Here is a 25170-nt window from a genome sequence, read left to right as displayed (position 1 = left end):
ATCATGCGCTTCTTGCGCATCTGTTTACATTCCCCTCACCCGCCATATCCCAAACTTATGAGAACGCTACTACACTTAACTTGGTGCAGGCTGGGACCGAGTCTGACCCTGGGGCTGGTCATATACTGCCGACGCAGAGAATTGCGGGGCCTACCTCGGTCCAGGTCTCAAAGGCCTACTATACCTCCTCCCACCCCTCCTCCACCTCCTCCTCCTCCGAATTACCATCCGTGGGCATGGCGCCATCAGTCGGTAGCTCTAGGCACAGCAGCAGTGCCGTTGCTAAGCGACAGCAGGCGGTGCTGAAACTGCTGAGCCTAGGCGATAAAAGGCACACCGCCCAAGAGCTATTACAGGGCATTCCACATCAAAGTTGTTAACTTTGTCGCCACCCTGCTGTGTAATCCCCAAAATATACTTGCAAACTTTTACCATTTAGGGATATTATTTCAGCGCTTCTTGCGCATCTGTTTACATTCCCCTCACCCGGCATATCCTAAACTTATAAGAACGCTACTACACTTGATCTTATACAAAAGGTTCTTAGAAGTGCTGTTTGGGGAGTAGCCTAGAGACAGGGGCTTGAATTGGCGAAAGCTCGCCTGGCAGCGGAGCGCCAGCTCCATGCGCATCATGCGCTTCTTGCGCATCTGTTTACATTCCCCTCACCCGGCATATCCTAAACTTATAAGAACGCTACTACACTTGATCTTATACAAAAGGTTCTTAGAAGTGCTGTTTGGGGAGTAGCCTAGAGACAGGGGCTTGAATTGGCGAAAGCTCGCCTGGCAGCGGAGCGCCAGCTCCATGCGCATCATGCGCTTCTTGCGCATCTGTTTACATTCCCCTCACCCGGCATATCCTAAACTTATAAGAACGCTACTACACTTGATCTTATACAAAAGGTTCTTAGAAGTGCTGTTTGGGGAGTAGCCTAGAGACAGGGGCTTGAATTGGCGAAAGCTCGCCTGGCAGCGGAGCGCCAGCTCCATGCGCATCATGCGCTTCTTGCGCATCTGTTTACATTCCCCTCACCCGGCATATCCTAAACTTATAAGAACGCTACTACACTTGATCTTATACAAAAGGTTCTTAGAAGTGCTGTTTGGGGAGTAGCCTAGAGACAGGGGCTTGCATTGGCGAAAGCTCGCCTGGCAGCGGAGCGCCAGCTCCATGCGCATCATGCGCTTCTTGCGCATCTGTTTACATTCCCCTCACCCGCCATATCCCAAACTTATAAGAACGCTACTACACTTAACTTGGTGCAGGCTGGGACCGAGTCTGACCCTGGGGCTGGTCATATACTGCCGACGCAGAGAATTGCGGGGCCTACCTCGGTCCAGGTCTCAAAGGCCTACTATACCTCCTCCCACCCCTCCTCCACCTCCTCCTCCTCCGAATTACCATCCGTGGGCATGGCGCCATCAGTCGGTAGCTCTAGGCACAGCAGCAGTGCCGTCGCTAAGCGACAGCAGGCGGTGCTGAAACTGCTGAGCCTAGGCGATAAAAGGCACACCGCCCAAGAGCTATTACAGGGCATTCCACATCAAAGTTGTTAACTTTGTCGCCACCCTGCTGTGTAATCCCCAAAATATACTTGCAAACTTTTACCATTTAGGGATATTATTTCAGCGCTTCTTGCGCATCTGTTTACATTCCCCTCACCCGGCATATCCTAAACTTATAAGAACGCTACTACACTTGATCTTATACAAAAGGTTCTTAGAAGTGCTGTTTGGGGAGTAGCCTAGAGACAGGGGCTTGGATTGGCGAAAGCTCGCCTGGCAGCGGAGCGCCAGCTCCATGCCAAGATCCAACTAACATAGTTTTAACTGCAGCACCTTTAATCTACTACTAGTTCACTGCCTCCATACATGGTCCCCTTATCAAACGAGCTGTGTCAGGCAGAATTTTGGGTTGTTTTCATGGCTTCCATGTTAACTTTGTCGCCACCCTGCTGTGTAATCCACAAAATATACTGGCAAACTTTTATCATGTACCGATATTATTTGAGCGCTTCTTGCTCACCTCCTTTGGTTCCTCTCTGCTACCCATTGGTTTGAAGCCTGAGTCCATTTAGGGTATGTTGCCATGCCTGCCGCTGCTGCCGCTGCCTCTGCATGCCGTCCCCTATAGTGTCAGGGTCAATTATTGGATGTTTTAGATGCTATCTAGCTTCATTCTGTCACTCTGTCATGGCCATGCTGTTGCCCATAATTTTGGCATAATGGTGCGATTATGCAGCCTCAGAGGCATCCATGCATGCTGCCCCTGCTGTTTCCTGTCCATTTCCGTGGTGTTTCCATCCTTTTCTGAGGTTCCCAGGTGTTTGGCCAAGCTTCCCTGTGCAGAGCCTTGGTCCCCTTGAAAAATGCTCGAGTCTCCCATTGACTTCAATGGGGTTCGTTATTCGAGACGAGCACTCGAGCATCGGGAAAAGTTCGTCTCGAATAACGAGTACCCGAGCATTTTAGTGTTCGCTCATCTCTAATCAGAATCCAATTAATAAAATAATCATTTTATTTTTGCTTTACAATAATGTAAAATCTACCATCACTATTCTAGAAGATCATTACTTTCTGAGATGAGTGTATCCAAAAAAGGAAACAAATATTGATGTTTTTGTTGTAGCCCGGCTACATTCCTTTTATAAGGATATGATGCTTCTCAAGATATGATGGCTGTTTTGTGCTCTCCGTGTTCATCATGTGACACCATAAACTTGGCTATCTTGCCTTTACTTTCTCTATTTTTATTTGTCTTTGTCATCCAGAAACTGCTCAAAACTTTTTAAAGGCTCTTTTAGTGATGAAATAAAATAGTAAGGGATAGAATAGCAATCTATCCAAGAGAAGTCTTACAACTGCCGTGTTTCTCTCTCTCACTGCCCCAGGCATGAGTTGTGAATGTGTTTCATGGTAAAATGAATGGCATATTTCATTGCTCTATCTTCCATTTCTTCTTTAGCTCACTCAATTATTGAAAAAACAAAATTATGATATACCTCATCTCACAATAAAATGCATGTTCTGTTATGTTTTTTGCACATACTACAGGACTGACTTGCTTCAAAGTTAATGCTCTGAAACCATTCAGGGCTTTTTACATTCTTTACTAGTACCTAAGGTTAGTGTGCCTTTGGGCAATGTTAGAGTAGTGGTGTTGTAAAGCCCTAATGTTACATTAAAGTGGCTTGGCTTTTCCCACAAATGGATAAAATAAAGTAGTCAGTTTGTTCTTAAACTATCTGTGTCTTAAAATCAATTCTTTTTAAGTAGCAGCAGTAGATTAAAAGACACAATAGTCCCTAAGTGGTGGGATGTGCATTTCTCTTCTTTGTGCCTCTCTTTCTATATCTAATGTATCAAACCTCCACCATCTCCATCTACTTGTTATTCATTACTAATCATGTGATGTAATCTACTCATTGATCCAGACACGATCCAATGATCACATGGCTGTACAGTCTTATGAAATAAACAGCATTTCATTGCTATCACAGTAGTGTGGTAAGAATTTGGGAACAGTTCTATCACAGTTTTATAGATTAAAGTGACTTCTTTATAATAAGAGCCTTTCATTAGCAAAAACATTACCACCCCTTTGTTTATAATCTGTATGTGTTGCATCTAAATTTAGGGAGTTTATTTTGTACCTTTTTTTTTTTCAATTGAAATGTACTTGGTATTCCTTCTATTGAAGTTGCACGTGCAGTTATAATAGAAACAAGTAAAAAAAAACATGGATCATCACATCCTTCAGATGAATATTCAGCTGAGATTCTGGATGTCTTCAGAGTCTTCTGGATTGTGAATGTTCATCCACTCTACATAAAAGGATGATTTTCTGAGCACACTTTCACACATAACAAACTTCATGGACCACTAAACGCTAAGATTGAAATTTTATGTACTAGATATGAACTTGGAAGATAAAATGCATTGTTTACTAGTAAGTTGACTTTCTGTTACAGTTCTGTTAACAACATAAAGGATAAACTTTTCACTCCATTGTACTGACTTTGACTATACTTACTGTCCATCATGCATTGCCTAGTGGAAGTCAGATTGTTTAGCTCATGTTCATATATCAATATTTCTTTATTACCTTAAAATTGTTTTATTGTAGCATGAAAACACATTCCACTGTCTGGGTGACTATTGTGTGGCCCAAGTTTGTCCCTATGTACTGTATGGAAAATTATACAAGTCTTATTCACAGCTTTACTTGTATGGTCTTTTCACAGGATCCACAGCTTATAAACAAGCATTAAAGCACTTCTATTAAAATTTAGTTTTTATTATTTATAGTTATTAAAAAGAAAAGCAGCCGTATAGAATGTGATGATCATTTTCACCATGCACCTAATAAACTTCTGTCTGATTTCTCACCTGCATAGAAATTATATACAAAGTTAAAAATACAATAAAATATTATGTTACCAGTAGATTCGGACACACTAGTAAGGGACTCTCGGGTCAGACATCCCATACTGTCTGCAGTTGCAAATAGGCATAAACTATCCAATTGATCAACACATATTAGTTACACTTTTTCAAGTGAAGGTAAGTTTACACCTATTCTGTCCTATCTTCCTGAGCATAAATCAGCCAATCACATTGATCCCCACTGCATGATCTATATCTTTCTCAATAGAGATGAGCAGATCAATTTGTTGATTCATTGAATTTGAATCTTTTATGTTTAGTTTTGGATGAAACCTTTAAAATATTCACTGTCAATCATCCCATAGTTGAGGAAAATGGGATGTGAATGGGAAAATTTAAAAAAAAAATGTTAAAAGGATCAATTTAAAATGAATAATACAAGATAGTAGTCATGTATTTGAAAGGATATAAATACACTAGGGGTTATTTATCATTGGATTTGGCCAATTTAGCTATTTAGCATTGGTCTCCAAAAATTTGCATTGAGGTATTTTGCAACATTTCACAGGACTATTTCTGCCATTTCACTTTCTAGTGGAAAATGTAGAACTACTGCTGGTGCAACTCTGTGCCAAGCCAGATTAATAAATTGAAAAAAAAAATTACAAACCCAGAAAGCAGGTAGAGCTTAAGAACATTGCCGCTGTAATGAATCTGACATGCAGAGCTACATAAACAGACATAAAACTGCCCCAAGGAGTCTGCCTAATGATAAAATACTCCCATTGTTTTTAAAACGACTAGGTAGGATTATCTTCTAAGTTCTAGAACAATTAGAGCAACTTTGGTCTATATTGATTTGTTGAAGCTCAAGAGAAGAATGCAGGATTGGGTCATCTCTACTCCCCACCATTACTTTCCCTTAGGAATCCAGCTCTCTAATGGTCCCTCCTTTCTCTGCAAATATAAATTGTGGACTGCAGCCAATCATGCTTTATGATTGGCAATGTAGCTCTGTTATGGGAGCCATGGTGCCAGGTATGTGCTATGGCCACTGGCTATTAATATAAACAGAGTCTGGAAGTACCAAAGGAGAGAAATCACTGGATCTCTGTGTAGAAAAGATAGGGGGGGGGTGTTCATTCTTTTTCCCTTTTTTTCCCTTTAGGCTACTTTGTTTACTTACTTTAAACCTTACTTAAGCAATTTTTTAAAGCAAAACCCCTTTAAACTCATGGATGTAAAAGCTTCTTAAAGGGAACCTGTCTCTAGTAGCTCCTTCTTCCCCCTCCCCTCGTTTTTCAATTCGCAAGACCTGCGCTTGTGCTCTTGTGCATGTGTAGTGAGGAGTGAAGAGGCATATGCTCATCGCTTCTTCCTATCCTGAGATATATCCGGTTTATTAATTTCTTATGAAATCAGATTCCTGAATTGGGTGGGCACTTCCTGGTTGTAACATCAGCTTCGGCACTGAAGCCAGAACAAAAAAGCATGTTTGTAATTGGCCGATCTGAATGATGTGATTAGTCACATGCTTGTGACATCACTCAAAGTCCTATTTTTTGCACTACTCTACTACTGCACCTCCCAACAAGCCTCCTGTTGTCTCTAGCGGTTCTATACAGTTTTCCACAAGGTTAATGGAGATTACCCTGATGGGCAAGGTAAAACCTCTGCTAGCTGCTACATATCTGCAGATAGTTAATCAGAAGAAATTAAAGAATAGCTTATTTTGCTTAGTGAAGAGTTAGGCAAAAGTTTTTATACTATACAGTTGTACTTTAAGTAATAAATAACATATAAACCATTAGTTTGAAATGTGAAAACCTGATGACAGGTTCCTTTTCAATGATAGTTTCCCACAATGGGGCAGATTTACTTACCCGGTCCATTCGCGATCCAGCGGCGCGTTCTCTGTGCTGGATTCGGGTCCGGCCGGGATTTATTAAGGTAGTTCCTCCGACGTCCACCAGGTGGCGCTGCTGCACTGAAGAGCATCGGAATGCACTGGAATACACCTAGCCGGACTGAGTGAAGGTAAGTGCAATTTTCGCGACACATTTTTTTTTTTAAATGCGGCGGTTTTTCCGAATCCGTCGGGTTTTCGTTCGGCCACGCCCCTGATTTCCGTGGCGTGCTTGCCGGCGCCGATGCGCCACAATCCGATCGTGTGCGCCAAAATCCCAGGGCAATTCAGGGAAACCGGCGCAAATCGAGAATATTCGGGTTACACGACGCGAAAATTGGGGGTCATTTACATTAGTAAATGACCCCCAATGTGTTCACAATCTTTTGTCCTTTTAAAACATGATGAGGGTTCACAACATAAGTCAATGCAAAAAATATAGTGGGATTTAAAGGAGAAAAGGTCTCCCTCTTTAGAGACACCAGCATTTCATTCCTTTTTCTCTTCTTCTTTTATTTGGTACATTCAGAGTGAAACAGTCATAGCTGACTTACTTTGACAATATTCGGTGTGTTTCAAATTTGGAATATAAAGTGGCTTTCACACTTCTGCATACATTAACCATTTCCAACAAGAATTCAGAGAAAACCTCTCTCCCTCTTCTAAATATGCATAAAATAAATATATCATTGACAATTCTCTGCAGTTTATTGGAAAGTTATGTAGCAGCCCTGCCTGAATGCACATTTTACAGCATGATATCTTCTTAATTTCCCAAAGATGAACTTGTTTCTTTTTTTTTTATTAAGTGTACATTTTATCATAAGAGAGCAAAATATTTCTTGATATAATGTTACATTTTTATGTTCAGCAGATGGAATACATTATACAATACATTCACAAATCATGATTCTAATATACTCCATAATTATAGGGAACAGCATGTTTTCCGGTTAGTGGGAATAAAAATGTCAGACATTTTGGCGTGTTTTTAGATGAACTCTGGTTTTCTGCCAGTGTAACTCCTCAATCTCATTTTGGGGATATAAAAGAGTTGCACAATCAGTTTTCTGAGCGTTACAAATTTTTGCAGTTAAAAGTCTGTCATTACCATTTCAAAGTCATTGGGCGCTATCTTCGTGAAGTTATTAAATGATAGTCCAGGAGCGCTTCACGTAATACAAGTACAAAGCCAGCCTATATGACCATTAGATACATACCATAGTAAATACAAACTATAAAATCAGAGCCCTGAAATAGCCACAAATACCTGGCAATCCTCCAGCACTTCTGTTTATTTCCCCCATGCTAGCTCCCCACCAAAGCGGCATGGAGGGTCATAAAGGCGGGTGTTCTGGACCTGTGCCTGCGAAAAAGCTGCAGCGAGCATACATTCAAGGGTAAGAGGTCGCATGCTGCTGAATATTTCTACTCAAGGTAGGATCAGGCATAGAAATAGAGACTGCACAGCTGGCCATCATATATATATATATATATATATATATATATATATATATATATATATATATATATAAAGGCCAGAGCTGTGCAGGAGGAGCTGCAACATTATGATATGCCAACACAAGAATTCCGGCATATGATAAATAACCCCCATTTTCTCCATTTTAAAGCCTGTTTAACATATTTCTCATCAATATTTTTACACTTTAGTTTTACACTTTAGGATTATGATATGTATTGTGCACCAGGATGTGGAAACCAGAACCAAATATGGGTCCACATAAATTAAAAATGTTCAAACTGTTTCATTATACTTATTCTGTGTATCTTCCTCTTCTGGCTTTTGGCCCATGAAACTTTTTGCAAAATACTGACCAAAATTCTGCTAATTTTAACCCTTTTAAGACTTTGAAATGAGCATATATGGTGGCAGCCATGCCCTGCTACTGTTCTGGAGCTGCAGTCAAGTTTAACAGAGGCATCTAATAGGTTTGGGCACTGCCCAGTGGAGTAACTAGAAGCTGATGGGCCCCAGTGCAAAGTCTGTGCCAGGCCCCGGACTATAATGTATGGTTTATAGTGCTATTGTTCTTATAGGGGAAAGTGACACCATAAGGGCCCCCAAACCTCTTGGGCCCGGGTGCGACCGCAACCTTTGCACCCCATCAAGTTATGCCCCTGGCACTGCCCTGTTCTGCATTTCCTATTAAAGTCTATAGATTGTGGTTTAAATATACATTACAATAAGTATTGAATCAGTAATGCATCTCTATGACCATTTATTGATTTTGACATCTGTTGGGAAAAGGATTAGGTTTGGTATGAAACAAATTAAAAGCAATAATTGCAAATGGTGATGTAGTACTAAATAAACACTGATAGAATATTGATGGAATACTGAGGTAAAATGGATATGGTCAGGAATGCCCCTGGTGTACCCTAACAAGCATGCACCCTAATACAGCAAAAATTGCTCTGAAAAATAAGTTTTAAGATTCCATGGAGCTGGACATTTTTTGCTGTTTTTTGCTGTTTTTACTTACCGACCGATGGCGTCCTTGCCCGGCCATCTTGATACATATCTACTATACTAATGTGGGTGAGTTGATTGAATTTTTCTTATTTTTATATATTCTCCTTTAAAGTAACCATGTTAGGAGAATTATTACAGAGTATTTTATATTACAAGGAATTTATAGAAAAATCTGAAATAATTTACTTATTAATAAGTGGCTTACCTTCCAGTGCACTAACTGCATCATTATTTGTTGCTTTGAAGCTAATGATGTAGAGAGAAGCCGTCTTATTAAAGAACATATTAAAACCTTTTGAACTGCCTATTTCATTTATTACAGGTTGTTTATGCATTCAGCATGTCAGCAGTATATAGTTGTCAGTATTCTGCTCGCTAGAAATATCTGGTGTCGTATACCGTGTCATTCAAATCCTTTGGAAAAATAATTAACTTGCTTACTTTTATTGAAAATGATTTTTTTGGCTGTCCTTTTAGGAAGAAAAATGAGTATACCCAAGATAGCTCTTGACTTTTACCTGAAAGTTAATTGGGTACAGAGGGGTTCAAGGACGAAAGGCGCACAGCAAGAGTGATAATTCTTCAAAGGTTTTATTAGTATTAAAATAAAGTATACTAATAAAACCTTTGACGAATTATCGGTCTCGCTGTGTGCCTTTAGTCCTTGAACCCCTCTGTACCCATTGCCTGACTTCAACCGGTATAGCACCCCGGGTTTGGAGATCACATAGACTTCGGCTGCACACCTGACCATTACCCTACATGCCTTAACTAGAGTTGTGCCTTGTGTTGAGCACAACTCCACCAGGTGAGCATTCACTTACCACAAAACAAAACTTCAAAGACTGAACAATATAACCCTTGTGCGCTGTTTTGTGTTTTTCTCCTTGCTATTTCTTCTGAAAGTTAATTGGTCATGCATCTTTTCAATTATTCAAAATAATTTCAGAAATTTAATAAGCAAATCATTTTTATTAATTATTTTAGTAAATCTGTGAAAAAGTTTCTAATCACAGGTCTCTCCACATACAATAGAGCCACACAATTATAATTTATCATTACATTTCCTCTCATTAAGTTCATTATTTTACTAATTTGTACCTTTTAAAACATATGTTACAATTACCAGACATATCAGGTGCAGGTTCTGATTGGCCTCCCCTTCTGTTAAATCTCATTGGGTACATACGTGTCCACATGGTGAGACTGATCAGGTCTGGCCTGTGCAGTAGATCTCACTGCTCAGCTGGATCTGTCCTGGCGTAGTGATACACAATGTTGTGAGTGGCTTAGTATGTGGCTTTCCTACTGACCTGAAAGCCTAATGTACTCATTTATAAGCAACTATGAGAACACAGGGTCAAATAAGATTTATTTACATGCCCTATACTTATAAATGGTGCTTGATCACACAAAATGGGAACTTTTTATATACTCATTAAGAGAGTTGTGGAACTGGGGAGCTGCTGACTCCTGAGCTGGAGTTAAATCTATGTAGGAATATTATGTATACTGTAGGAACAGCAGAAGGGTAAAATGAGATTTTACACAACAATGAGAGGGTTGTGGTAGGTCAAATCAGAAGGAGGTACATGCAAGCTGTTATAGGTCTTGTAAGAAACTACTATCAAATGTGAAACACATAGGACCCGTTTCTATATTGCAAGGATTTTCACAGTGAGGGAAAAATATCTAAGTATGTGTGAACAAGGTATACCAGTACAAAAAGTGATAAAGTGATAACAACAATATTAGAATTTTCAAAGCAGTTAAGTTGGCTGTGTGACAATGCCTTTAAGTACAACTTTAAAGGTGAACAGATCAGTTATACTGTGTATACTATACAGATCTTCATAAGTACACACCGCTTTTCCAGGTAAATAGTAACATTTTAGTATTTAGATTTTATACATGGGCAGAATCTATGGAATCCTTTATAAAGCTATACACATTCACATTTAGATTTTGTAAATCCAGGCTTGGTTACTATTCTTCCTATTTTAGGAAAAACATTGAGGGTCATTTATCTTAGCTAGAGATGAGCGAGTATACTCGTCCGAGCTTGATGCTCGTTCGAGTATTAAGGTACTCGAAACGGCTCGTTGCTCGGACAAGTATTTCCCCTGCTCGAGATCGAGCATTTAATTAAAAAAACACAGTGAAGAACAGTGAAGAATAGAATAAAAACAGTGAACACAGTGAACACAGGATCATTTAAGTTAAAAACACAGTGAAGAACACAGTGAAGAATAGATTACAGATGTTCGGCACATCTGCTTACCTGTCGGAAGATATGCGCGGAACGGCAGCAGGGAGACATCAAGCAGCAGGGAGACATCAAGCAGCAGGGAGACATCAAGCAGCAGGGAGACAGACATCGGGCAGCACCACGGGGGACACAGACATCGGGCAGCAGCCCGGGGGACACAGACATCGGGCAGCAGCCCGGGGGACACAGACATCGGGCAGCAGCCCGGGGGACACAGACATCGGGCAGCAGCCCGGGGGACACAGACATCGGGCAGCAGCCCGGGGGACACAGACATCGGGCAGCAGCCCGGGGGACACAGACATCGGGCAGCAGCCCGGGGGACACAGACATCGGGCAGCAGCCCGGGGGACACAGACATCGGGCAGCAGCCCGGGGGACACAGACATCGGGCAGCAGCCCGGGGGACACAGACATCGGGCAGCACCACGGGGGACACAGACATCGGGCAGCAGCCCGGGGGACACAGACATCGGGCAGCAGCCCGGGGGACACAGACATCGGGCAGCACAGGGGACGCAGACATCGGGCAGCACGGGGGACACAGACATCGGGCAGCACGGGGGACACAGACATCGGGCAGCACGGGGGAGACTTCAGTGGAAGAAGAGGAGCGGATCCCGGGACAGCGTATCACCCCGACAAGTAAGCAGATGTGCAGAACATCTGTAATCTATTCTTCACTGCGTTTTTCACTTAAATCATCCTGTGTTCACTGTTTTTATTCTATTCTTCACTGTTCTTCACATCTGTTAACTTGTCGGGAGATAATATACGCACGGAACAGTGAAGAATAGATTGCAGATGTTTGCATACATCTGCTAACTTATCAGAAGACATTCTTTTTCAGTTAATTAACACATTTTATTCCCGAACCATGGTCCCTTTGAAAAATGCTCGGGTCTCCCATTGACTTCAATGGGGCTCGTTATTCGAGACGAGCACTCGAGCATCTGGAAAAGTTCGTCTTGAATAACGAGTACCCGAGCATTTTAGTGCTCGCTCATCTCTAATCTTAGCCTTTTCTTTTTATTTTTCTATTATATTTGCAACTATTTTTGGCTCATTTGCATGTTTGCGTCAAAATTTGTGAATATTCAATTCAACTTTGGCTTTAGAATCCATATACAGACATATAGAAAGTTAAAATTTTGTTGCAAATCAGGTTAAAAAGTCACTAATTTGATTCAAATAAACTCCACTCTTGAGAAGGCATAGGGAAACGTTTAGAAGGAGTTGCAAAAGATGTTCAACTTTTGTGCAATTAAAAAAATAAATTGGTGCAAAAAGCCAACAGACTCACATGTCTGATTTATCATAGCTTGTGGGAGCAGATCCACCTGACTGTGCATGTCCACTGCTCAGCCTCCAGTAGTTTCACTGTGGCTAACCTGTACCGATTCTGCATTGTATGTCCCAGTCTATAACAAAGTTCTAGAGGAATTATTTTTTTTTATCATATCATAAATATTCTTCTTAACAGAGGCATTAAAAAAAGCAGAAGAAATGAGCTCTGCTGTAATCTCAGACAGCTGGAGGGGGAAGAGCTCCAGCACACTCTAACAGAGATCATATGGGCTTTGGTAACGCCCCCAGAGCCTTTTTGGCTTATTAGCATAATTATAAAAGTTAAATTTTTCCAACACAGGAGGCACTGTATAACACATATAGGAAGATTTCCATAGTCATGGTGCCTGGAACTATGAGTCAGTGACTCTGGTTTTTCAGTCTGCTTGATTTTGAAGGTAGATTTTATTTAAAAATATTTTACACAGAAACCACACTAAACAAGACAACGCCTCTATTAGGATTTATTTTCCTTCTATCACTATAATGCAGCATCTGATCTATCAAACTACCATAAGATATTGGTTCCCTAATTGTCCAACACAAGGAGAAAATGTTTTCCTTTTGTGTCCCAATAACATAGCAATATGTTGTCTTTCTATGAAGTTGATTCTACAAATGTGGACTACACAGAAAGGAATGAGATTTTTGGTGCTTTATATTAAAACACGGACTGCTGTAAATGTTGATACAACATTTTGAAATATGCCGCTGCTATCAATGAATAATGGAAGATAAAAATGAATCAACATGGTAGATGTGTGCTGATAAAAAACTGTACCTAAGCAAATATTTAAGTAACTTTTAGTGTAGGCTTAAAAGGCACATTTACTGCAAGTTTCCCTATTATGAATCAATATCTGTAAAAGAAAACAAAATGGCTGGAAGGGGTAGTTTTGGTGCCAAGTTAATATACGATGTTCAGTAAGTAGACTGGAAAAGCAGGAAACATCCAGACAGCAGCTCCTTGAGGGATGTCTAGAGGAAAACTGAACATTACCTTTTAAGTTACCGAAACAACATTGTTTGCATTACTTTCAAAGGACACTGAGGTTGTATATTGCTTTGAATACTCCTAAAATTGCTGACTCCTCCAGTACACAATCTTGATGCATCAGAAATAGCTATTTTTTTCCTTCCAGAAAGGACATGTAAGGTTTCATAAACGTCCTACCTTAATTGGATGATTGATTACTGTTCCGTTGTGTATAACAAACCTTTAAGAAGTATTGGAATTACAAGCAATAATGTTCTGTATATTAATCGATGCAACTCAATCCAAATATATCAGTATATTGCTCATGGTCTGGATTTTGACAAGTACAAGCTTATTGTAGAGAAAAATATAATGTACAGGAAAAACCTGTGCATACTACAAAAACCTGTGCATACTACACCTGCATTTGTGAGGCCTTTCCCTTTAAAGTTCAATCATTTTTGAAGCAGACCTTTCCTTCACCCTTATTCATTAATTCACCGTGCAAGTATTGGTAAAAGGGTCAACCTTGTCCTTTCTGGTACTATTTCTAGCAAGAATTTGGCAATCTGCAGGAAGATTCTAACTGTTTCAGAACTCACGGTTTTGCTGTCAATAGTGATGAGTGGACCCATTCAGGGCTCACCAAGTTCAGCCAAACGTTGAACCAAACTTTGGCTGATACCGAAGGTGAGGTGAGCTCAATATTGAACCCAAACTTCTGGCTAAGGTACATAGATGTCATTGCTAGATAGATGTCATTGCCATTACACTAAGTCTTTAATGTAAAAATAAAATTTATTGGTGGCTTACAAGTGTGATGTTTTGGCCACAAAATAGTCTTTCACAAATGCTAATACCACCCTACTTAGACATGGATATATTGAAAGCAGAAGATGCAGTGCTAGTACAGGTTACCAAGTGTAAACGCATATATGTCCGTGGAGTAGTTACTCTTGACAGGGGCGTAACTACAGTGGTAGCAGCCATAGCAACCACTATGGGGCCCACAGTGTCAGGGGGCCTCATCATCCAACCTGACACACTAAAGAGTGGAGGATGTGCATCATTATATCCATATTATGCTCCTCTTTGCACATCATAATATGTATAACAAATATGTGATGTATATATGCTGCATCTGTGATGTGTATATGCTGTATGTGTATACGGTGTCTGCATATACTGTATGTGTGTATATATGCTGTGTGTTTGTATATGTCACTGTATGTGTGTGTATATGTGATTGTAACTTGCATGTGTGAGTATACAAATATGTATAATTTTGAAGTGGGAAGGGGAGCCCCAAGTCAAAGCCTGCTATAGGGCCCTGCCACTCCTAGTTATGCCACTGACTCTTGATGTGCTTGAAATGCTTTTCAAAATCAAATTTAAGTGCTTCATATGACCGTGGCCTAAAGTGAATAAACATGTTCACAGTCTAAGGGAATAAACCTGAAAAGGAATACTCTTTGACCAATTTTTGCACAGGATAGTATCTCAGACCAGATTCTCTTTCCTCATTGTGTATTATAATGCTGGTTATGCTTGCTTCAGAGCTATGCAATTATCTTAAGAGTTAATATGCATTGAACTGCTAAATTATTGGGAAAAAAACTGTGAATAGTGAGCGTCCCCAGAAGCAAGTAATATGCAAACTATCTCTGATACATCATGTAGGAATTATTGGCTGGGCTTACTACTGTGGATGAGATTCTGATCATTCTTTCAATGGTGACCCTGAAAGGTTAAAACAGAATAAGTGCAAAACAAAAAACTTGTGTGGACTTTATTCTCATATGCATTCAATAAGATGGAAAAACTATTAGCAATCTAAGCCCATAATCTCTGTAAAGCTGGAAGCACACAGTGTCTCCTGCTTGTCTCTTTGACTTCCTTATACTTTGTTACTTTTTCCTTTCTATTAGACAACAACTTTTTATTAGGATATAAGAAAAAATGTATAATACTACATAGAAAATTGTACATTATTCAGAATGTATTGTCAGTTCACGATGTCTGTCACTGTACAGTTACATGGACCCAACTGAAAACTCCTGAAAAAATTAATTTCAGAATTAACTTGCTTTGGACTGATATGATCCGCGCAGGAATGTACCTACAGTGGTACCAGCCATAGCAACTACTATGGGGCCCGCAGTGAAAGGGAGCCCCGTCATCCAACCTGACACACTAAAGAATGGAGGATGTGCACCATTATATACATATTATACTGCACATTGTACAACATAATATGCAGATGACAAGGCACATCTTCCACAGTACACAGCATGATCAGCATCTCAGATAAGAAATATCTACTTCCTGCGATCTACTTCCTCCCTGTGGTCAGCAGCTACTGGGACAGATCTGTGTAAGTGTATAATTGTTTATGTCAGTACATTATTGTTTGTGCATGAGTGTATGAATGTGTGTCGGAGTGTAAAAATGTGTGAGAATACATATATGTATATTTTCTGAGGGGGTACGGGGCCCTATTTAGAAGTTTGCTTTCGGCCCTGCCTTTCCTAGTTACGTCTATCGAACCTGGTACTCCTATCAATAACCTGCTGACTAGTACTTGCTCCTCTGGGAGCCAAATTATAACAGAAAGGCTTAGCCTACAATAGATAACATGTTAAGCAAGTGCTAGATGGCCACCTATCTTAGAAGTCGACCAAGGAGTCACATGTTCATCCAAAGGTCTATCAGACCCTGTCCATCTATATTAAGATTAGCAGAAGTTCACAACGCTGTACTCCAATAATAAGTTTTTGTGTTCCCAGTTATTTGTGTTGTCATTCCATCTATATAACACCAACTGTGCCAGGCAGAACAGCCTCTCCATTGCATTTGAATGGGACAAGTCTGTCATTCCCTGCACAGCTTTCACAATATAGACAACATGCATATACAACAATTGCATGAGCACTGCAGCTCCTTCATGCTAATTGACAGTGTGTTTGGTGCCAGGCCCATACAAATTAGACCAAATCTTGTTAATAATCTAAAAAAAAATGCCTTAAAATGTTAAAATAAGTCAGAAGCTAAAATAACAGAGCGGTTCTGTAAGTAAAGCTTTCTTTTTGTAATAAATACCACATGCCCTTATCTGCCGGCAGCATATTCTTAAACATGCCTCCTGTCTATCTGATGGCAGGACAAGATAAAACACATTTTTGATCAAAATGTGCATTAAACATTTATCTTACTTTGATAAGCCCAGGCTGTTGTTCAATAACTTATTTGATATTTTGTGCAGCAAACTATTTGAGTGATTGCTCTCTAAAATTATAAGGCAAGGAAAATCTATAAGCAGCACAGTAATAATAAATGTTAAGTAGATTCCAGATACAAGTAGGAAGGTAAAAAAGTTTTGCAACAAGAAATGGTCTGAAGTAAAAATAAATAAATAATCTAAAATCAATCATCTTTATAGGGGTTGGGCACCCTCTAAAATATGTCTTAAAACACAGTTAGGCTCTATCCACAGGATAGGACCTAACTTGATGATCATGAGGGTCTTAGTGATGAGACCCCCACAGATCACGAAAACGAGGGGTCCAATGAGGTCCCACGTACCTCCATCAAACCCTTTGTTGCTCTGTCAGAGTAATGGAGAAGACGGACGTGCACGGCGCTGGGCAATTTCATCAGCTCCATAGATATTAATGGAGCAGAATTGATATGCATTGCTCTATTACTCTGATGGAGCGACGAGTGGTCCGACGGACGTACGTGGGATCCCATTGGACCGCTAGTTTTCGTGATCTGTAGGGGTATCATCATTGAGACCCCCACTGATCAGAAAGTTAGCCCCTATCCTGTAGATAGGGCCTAACTTATGTTCATGGAAAACCCCTTTAATGAATTTTAATTTAAGTTTCAGGAGCAGAGGGATTACGGGGCAGTCATGTGGGTAATTTACAAGACCACTGTAATCTTCAGTTGCGTATAAGGGGATACAAATATCATCTACTGTAAGCTCAAATAGCATAACAGTTTTGATATTTATTAAAATTTAGGACTTAAATGTCTTGTGCCCTTATAAGAGTTTAGGAAAATGTGCAGATACTTTACATCTACAAAGGGGTGTGGTCTATGATAAGAGCCCTTGGCTTTGTAGGAAAAGTAATGCAAACGCATCAGAATTTTGGTGCAGTTTTCTGCTAAGCCAATTAATAGTTGGTGAAAAGTATGACTAGACAGTCTTAAAATACACTAGGTTTATTATTGTGCATCAGAAAATATTGATAAATCTGGCAAAGTACAATACTATTCTTACAGTGCACTGTCCTAGTTTTGAGACACTTTTGATAAATCTGTCCCACAGTATGAATGGTAATTCATAATTTCTTGTACACCAGGCTGCCATATCTACAAGAGTCTTATTTTTTTGCAGTTAATAATGTATTTTCTTTGCAGACAATAATGTAAAAAAGGCAAGAAAAGAAAAGCACTTCTGAGATACTAGGGTTCATGCCCCATAAAAATATAAAGCTAAAAAAGGTTCTTAGAGATACTCTAAACAAGGTAGTTCAGAGAACTCCAACTTCAGGGATTCCTCCCCTTGGTACTTATTGGGCTTAGGTCAATCTATAATCCAGTCTAGATTTCCACTGGAAGTCAATGAAGCACAGGTAGAAGCTATGTGGCACACATTATTGACATTTATGGGACTACCAAAACTCAGAAGTTCCACCAGGATAAAATAGGACAGAGGGACTTGCAGTGCCTTGTTCTGCAGATTGTATCTTCTTATATTTGTTGTCCATGGCCAGCTTTCTTCCTTCTAAAATAAACTTTTAAAATTACACTAATAAGGCTAGCCCCACTGTAATCTGGCTTTAAAGACAGTTCCACTCACTCACCCTCCCCCTGCTCCCTCAGCACTTCATACTCACTGCATTACTGATGACAGAGACAGAGGAAGGTGAGACAGTGTAACAGGCTGTAAAGCCAGATCACAAAGGGCCTAGGGTAGTTCCTCAGGATCATTAGTGCCAAGATTATCATAAACACAGTGCCTGGATCGATGAGTAAGTGTCCCTAGTTTATCATGCTTGATTTTGATGGTAGATAATAAATAGTCCTCCACTCATTTTCAAAATATGCAGTTATGTTAAGTGTCATCCTATATACCCTGCTCTTTTGTAAGGCATCAGAACATTATTATGTCATGTTGGAATTAACAGTAGCACTGAGCAATACTGTACAGTATGTAGGTGCTATATCAATATCAGGAAATGAAACGTGGATAAAATAGGCAAAAGAGGGCGGAAATATTAAAAAGGAATAAAAGAAATAAAACGTAAGTGGGTTCATGGTACTGCAGGTGAGAAGGCAACATCATAGAGAAAAAATGAAACCACATAGCACCGGGAAACCTGAAGCGAGGGCAGCTCTCAGGGAACCAGCACTGCAAATGTCTTTGTGGTTGCTTTAAACAAGACTGAAATCCGCAGGAAGGAACAGGGGAATATGCTGCACTTGGGCTTGTTAACTGCCACTAGCACATCACAGGTAGCAGAAAGGATTTAGCTTAGAAAGCAATGAACCACAAGAGCAGTCTGAAGAGCACCGAGGCTCAGAAACAGAGTACATAATTCAGAGGTCCTGATTCTGAATCCCGGATAGTGACAGCCGCACGTTATGTGCATTTTAGATTTTGTTGAAAACAATATGAAAACTGTCACCAGAATAAAAAAAAAAGGGAGTGGAAGTATTCTTTCTTATTTCAATGACTTCTGAATTTAATAAAATGAGAATATTAGGGGAAATGATTACCTGCTGATATATAATTATTTTGGGGACTTGTAATGGGAATCTATTCCAGCTTAAAAGAATTCATGAAAATATGAAAAACATGTTTTATCCTTCCAAAAACACTCTTACGCACTGTTATCTCAATGGGCTTGCCGAGAGAGGACGGTAGTGAGAGAAGCCAAGTGTATTTTGCTCGGCAATTTGTGACTGCTATGATAATATTGAATGGAGCAACTGCTCCCGCTACATTCAATTAACATAAGAACATGACTCCACTTTCATGATCCCTTCAGATCCCAGCAATAAGACCCCAAGCAATTAGAATATTATCTCTTATACTGTGGAAAGGAGATAAATGTAATATTTGGTACTAAAGAATTCTTGTGTAAACACCAATACTGTAGGTGAACCTGTCCGTCTATTAAAAAGAAGGGCATATACATAAAATGAGTCTAATCCAAATACAATGGGAGAGATTTATATTATGGGCCATGCCCTGATTGTGGCCATGCCCTGCTGTGTCCCACCGGAGCATCTTGATGTATCCGTCGGGTAGCACAGGTGCTTGGCAAAACTACTACCTGGAATAGTTTTTCGTAAAAAACAGGGAATGAAAGTTAGCAATGCCCTATGCCACCGCCAGCTGCCGTGGCTTCTCCACGCCCACATGGCGTGGAGGTGTGTATAATTATAGCATATCTTTGCACTGGTCAAGAATTTGTAATTATTTCACTGCTTCTACACCAGAAACAAATAAAAGAAGCATTGTGATGTAGAAAGGGACAGACCTTAAGTTGCTCCTCATTGTATTAAGATGTGCCACTAGGACCACCAAAAAGAATTTTAGGGCCCACCGTGCACCGAGCACTTCTTAAACTACTCTTCCACATTACAGACATAAGTTAGTAATAGGACCCAGAGAGTAGTCAACAATTAAATAGTAACTGTTCTCACAGTAGCCAATAGTTACTGTGCCCCTGTAGTAGCCTAATAAATTAAAGCATTGACTTATTGCACCTCCCCCAGAAATATCAAATCGACCCCTGATTGAAGTATTAATAAACCATCCTAAATATGGTTTGTCCAGCTTTTCTTGCTGCAGTTTAATGGTTATTATTGCTCACATTTTTTGGACTTGAGGAGAAATCTTAGAGACATTTCTCATCTTACTGAAGTGGCCTCTTTATAGATCAAAGCTTGTCAAGAAATAAGTGAACTATTAAAGCTATATTCTGAGTGTAAACAATCTGTCCTTCACAGCTATAGCATTTTTAGCTCTAGTTTTCCTTAGAAGATCACAGGCAAAATAATTACAATAAGTCTCTAATTATAATAAATCTCTAATTAATATGCATCTTCCGCTGCCTGTTGATGTGGAAAACCTGCTGTGTCAGTAGTCCCTGAAAGTCTGGCTGTTCTTGATTTATTTTTCACACACAGCACTAAGATTGGAAACTTTCATTAGTGATGGATCAACAGTTCATTTGGATAATATCAAAAGTAAACACCACCGTTAATGCACAATCTTACAGTACATTATTGTATATATTCTACTGAAGCACGTGGTGTGAAGTTGTCCTAAAACCCTGCTGTTTTCCTAACATTTGTAGATAAGAATCACTAAACAAATTGCAGACTACCATAATAGCACTACTTATACTGTATGCTATTGGCTTCTCAGAGCTATCGGGAGTGGGTGGGTGGTTATGGGTTAATTCAGTTTACTAAAATCATACTAGCTTATAACTTTTTTAAACTCCCTTATGCCGTTGGAGAAATATATGCTTAACCTTCAAAAAATATCTATCGATTTGATATATTACACCATCTCAGGAATAAATTGTCAACAAATCTTTTAATGTATTTTTGGTATAATTTGGCTGACAAAAAAAATTGAATGGAATAAAAAAATGAATATTGATAAATACTAATTCACCAATACCTCATGGCTCCCAATATGATTTGATTCCAGCTTCTTCCTGCTTTCTACTTCCTGCCCTGCTTCCTCTTGATGCTCACTACTTAGCCAATCACTTGCTGAGCTGGATACCTGTGGCCAGTGATTGATTGAGCATTTATTTTTTGTGCATTGAGAAGAACCAGGAAGATGAGATAGTAAGAGAACTTGGAAGTTTTAGAATGGACACTGATTATCATTTCTTCTGCCCTTCAAACCCATTGGGGAGACTATTGTATCGATCTTTAGACCAGTGCAGAGTAGAACTAGAAACTATGGGGCAGATTTACTTTCCCGGTCCATTCGCGATCCAGCGGTGCGTTCTCTGCGGTGGATTTGGGACTTCCGGCGATTCACTAAGGCAGTTCCTCCAACGTCCACCAGGTGCGCTGAAGTCCGCCGGAGTCCACGATCCTATTCTTGGTAAACAGTCTGAAATCGGTCTAAAACATTCAGTAAATGTGCCGCATGGCATTTCAGGTGCAAATTACTCTAGTTTTCTGGCGTAGACGCATTGATAAATCTCCTCCATTTTATTTTTATAATCATGATTAATCAGCTGATCACTAGAAACTTTGGAGATACTATAATACCTAACCATAGAGCAACCTTTCATAGAATCACCGCACATTCTCATCAAGAGTTTCATTCACATGTATTGGAAAACAGACACAGTTCTGCGAGCTACTGAATTGCATAATGAGATGATTATAATTTTGACAATTTCCAGTACAAAAGGCACATTTTAGTTTTGCTTAGAAATAGCAATCTAACAAACGTGTTTTGATACTCTTTTTTTCAATTTAACCCAGTCTTGTTCTACACAATTGGGCCATAAACCCAACAATACTAAGCCCTTTTTGTGAACCATTATGTCTATTTATAGGAAATGGAAAAATATTCATGTTAAAACATGGAAAATTATTCATATTAAAACATTGAATATACAATATGAAAAATAGGACTTAACAAACAAAATGATGTAATTGTTTACAGAAATCATGGGTGAAATCATGTCTTGGAAACAGAAACTGTTTTATTAGACAATGGAGACAGTATGCTAAATGACCTCATGTTATTGGATTACAATGATGTGGTCGAGCTGGGAATCCCAGATCAGGAAAGACCGTGAATCAAGGAAAGTGTTAAATAGAGGCCCTGCAGTTGTAGCAATTGCGTAAATGATGATTGTTCTTGACCCTAACCTTCACTTCTACTGTATATTATTGAAGGATGTAGCAGCATTTTCTAATTCACGTATGATGTCTCAGGCTTTTTACTACGTCCTATATAAATGGCTACTCTCTTATATTGTTAGGGCTGAGAGGAACACTTCTGTAGGGAATATGGTCTCTCTGCTGTAAAAATTCTTCTGCAGAAAATTTGGGTAATAAAACTAACATAAAGAAATGTAAACATAATGGGGTAAAATTACTTACATTCTTGAAGGAGTTCACCGAAAGTGTATTGTCCAACGAAAATGCACTGTGCCGTGAGTCACTAAGATTGTGCACTCGATTTCCCGCATGTGTCGCTTCCCCACCCAGGTCCGACAGAGTTCACCATACTTTTAGTGGTGCATCTGAGTGCCAGGGCTTGGGACGCAATTTGAAAGTTAAATCTCGCGCTCAGTCCGAATCAGCCGGATTGTCCGATGGCACGCCCCCAATTTGTGTCGCATGGAAGCCAGCACAGCTGTGCCACAAAAGGTTAACATGCGACACAATCCCAGTGCAGACACCTCTTAAATACCTGTCCAAGTCGTGCAATCCCAAAAAAGGCGAACAGTTGGACAAAAGTGAGCAGCGCTGTAGTAATTGGAGAATATGCAAATGTGATATGATTGTGTCTACTGGATAAATCTTATATACAAAATAGCTTTCATTTAGGGACAAACATCACTTACTTCTGTATATCAAGTTACCAAATGTTACTTCATTTTATGTGTATTTCACTGTGTGAAACAAAAAAAGAGAGAAGGCCACAGCATCGAATATGATGAAAAAAGGTTAAACCTTTATTCACACAGGCATAGAAAAAAGTGCAACGTTTCGATTCACAATGAATCTTTGTCATGCTTGACAAAGATTCATTGTGAATCGAAACGTTGCACTTTTTTCTATGCCTGTGTGAATAAAGGTTTAACCTTTTTTCATCATATTCGATGCTGTGGCCTTCTCTCTTTTTTTGTCTTGGACTATGGATCCCGCACACTAGGACCCTGGGCTGCGTGCATCAAACAAACAGTTTTTGGTAAATACATTGGTTGCTGTTTTTTTCTTTTTTTATTTCACTGTGTGTTTATTACACATTGCTTATATTGTAACATACGAGGAAATTAAAACAATGTGGTTCAAAGGCAGGGATAAACCATTTACAGGGAGGAGTATTCATTTACAAATTTGCTTCTATGTTTTGTTCCTTGTGCTTTACTTCAAGTTTATTGGTTATAATAAACTAAGGGTATTTTCAATGTAGGACACATCAAAAATAAATGTAATATATCCATCATACTCGTATATTCTTCTAACAGATTTTCATTCTTCTCCAAAAAAAACCCAGATAGAAATTACTTTATGACTGTAGCCATTAAAGTTTAAGGATGTAAGGGTTACTTGTGAAGTGTTCTTTTGATGTCCTCTTGCAGCATTGCTACACAGCATGTTCTCGTACCTATTACTTACTGTATACAGAGAAGAAAACGGGGAGATCTATGGAAAATGACATGTGGCCTGGAGTGGAGCAGCTTGACTCCATAGAGAAAATTCTTGCTTTCTGCAATTCAAGTCCTGGTTGGTTATTTTTTTAAAACCATTGATAAAGCAATAACAGTGACCACAATTGGACATTCGGAATTAAAAAATCTGGTAGATTAAAGTAAAACTTACGAAAAAATTTATTATAATACATTTATCTGCCATTAAGTAAGAGACAGGGGTATGCATTTACCTGTCTTGTAATTAGTGGTCTCTTTTTTACCTATTCACGGCTGCAAAAAAGAATAGCGAGTCTCCATTCATGTCTATGACAGGGCTAAAATTAGCTGAATCTCCACTTTATTAAAAGTTGCTCTCCATTGTACCTGGCCATAGAATTCAAATCTATCAAGTATTATCTTTAAAGGGAATCCAGTTTTGACAATAATAAACTGCAGACTGTGCTAGGTATACACTGTACAGGGCTGTATAACCATATTTTGTGTGTGTAGTTCGTAGCAGCTGGACTGTAAAAATGAATTTTTAATGCAGGTCTGCAGCGCCTGGGCTAGTCCTTCAGCTTGAAGAGCTTTCTGCTCCTTGCATTGAACTGTTTCACAGCCCCTCTCCTGTGCTTAGTGACGCTTTTAAGTATCCTCCCAAATCTTGTTACAGCTCCTTGCAGCAAGGGGGAAGGTCTGTGTAGTAGCACAGTTCCATAAGAAGAAAGCTCTTCAGGGTGAAGGGCTCTTGAAAGAGCTACAGAGCTATATTACAACTTCACAGTGTTGTCCCCACACCAACATAAATGGATCCAGGACTAATAATAAACATTGTCTGCAGCTTTGCATAGTAATACCTGTTGATAGATTGCCTGCAAAGGGGTTGTCCGGCTCTTTCCTGGTGTCCTATGCTGCCATCACTCCGGTCTATGTAAACAAACAGGGACACGGAAGCTGTGCTGTACACCCACACCCACCGTCCCCCATATACAGAGCTGGGAATTGGGAGGGGGGATGTGGCCAGCTGGAAGCTGAATGGACTGGAGCGATGGACACTGTTAGGTAAGTACATGTTTATTTTTTTAAGCAGCCCCCTCCTAGCCACCTTTTTAAAAAAAAAAAAAAAAAATCTTGGACAACCCCTTTAAGGTATCAATTGTATATCCCATGTACAAAAACTGATAATACAGATAATACGTTGCTGGTTTTACACACCTGATTGCTGAGGCCAATACATTAGCTGCTGTGATAATTGAAGCCTCACTATTTCTTTTCTGTATGGCACCAGAAGTGGATGAAAATAAACTGAAAAAATAAACTGAAATGAGTGTGGGGGGAGTTGGGTGTGACCTATTATTTTACACCTTTT

The 25170-nt window shown here is 39.6% G+C and overlaps 1 protein-coding gene across 6 annotated transcripts in view; it reads left to right on the top strand.

Moving 5' to 3' along the window:
- PCDH9 (protocadherin 9) overlaps positions 1-25170 on the top strand; it is a 1504706-nt gene that overhangs the window by 346830 nt on the left and 1132706 nt on the right. The gene's annotated exons all lie outside the window — the stretch shown is intronic.

The sequence above is a fragment of the Engystomops pustulosus genome, chromosome 2, assembly GCF_040894005.1.
Source record: "Engystomops pustulosus chromosome 2, aEngPut4.maternal, whole genome shotgun sequence".
Taxonomy (NCBI): domain Eukaryota; kingdom Metazoa; phylum Chordata; class Amphibia; order Anura; family Leptodactylidae; genus Engystomops; species Engystomops pustulosus.
Note: the sequence above shows the minus strand (reverse complement) of the source record. Positions and strands in the feature narration are given on the sequence as shown.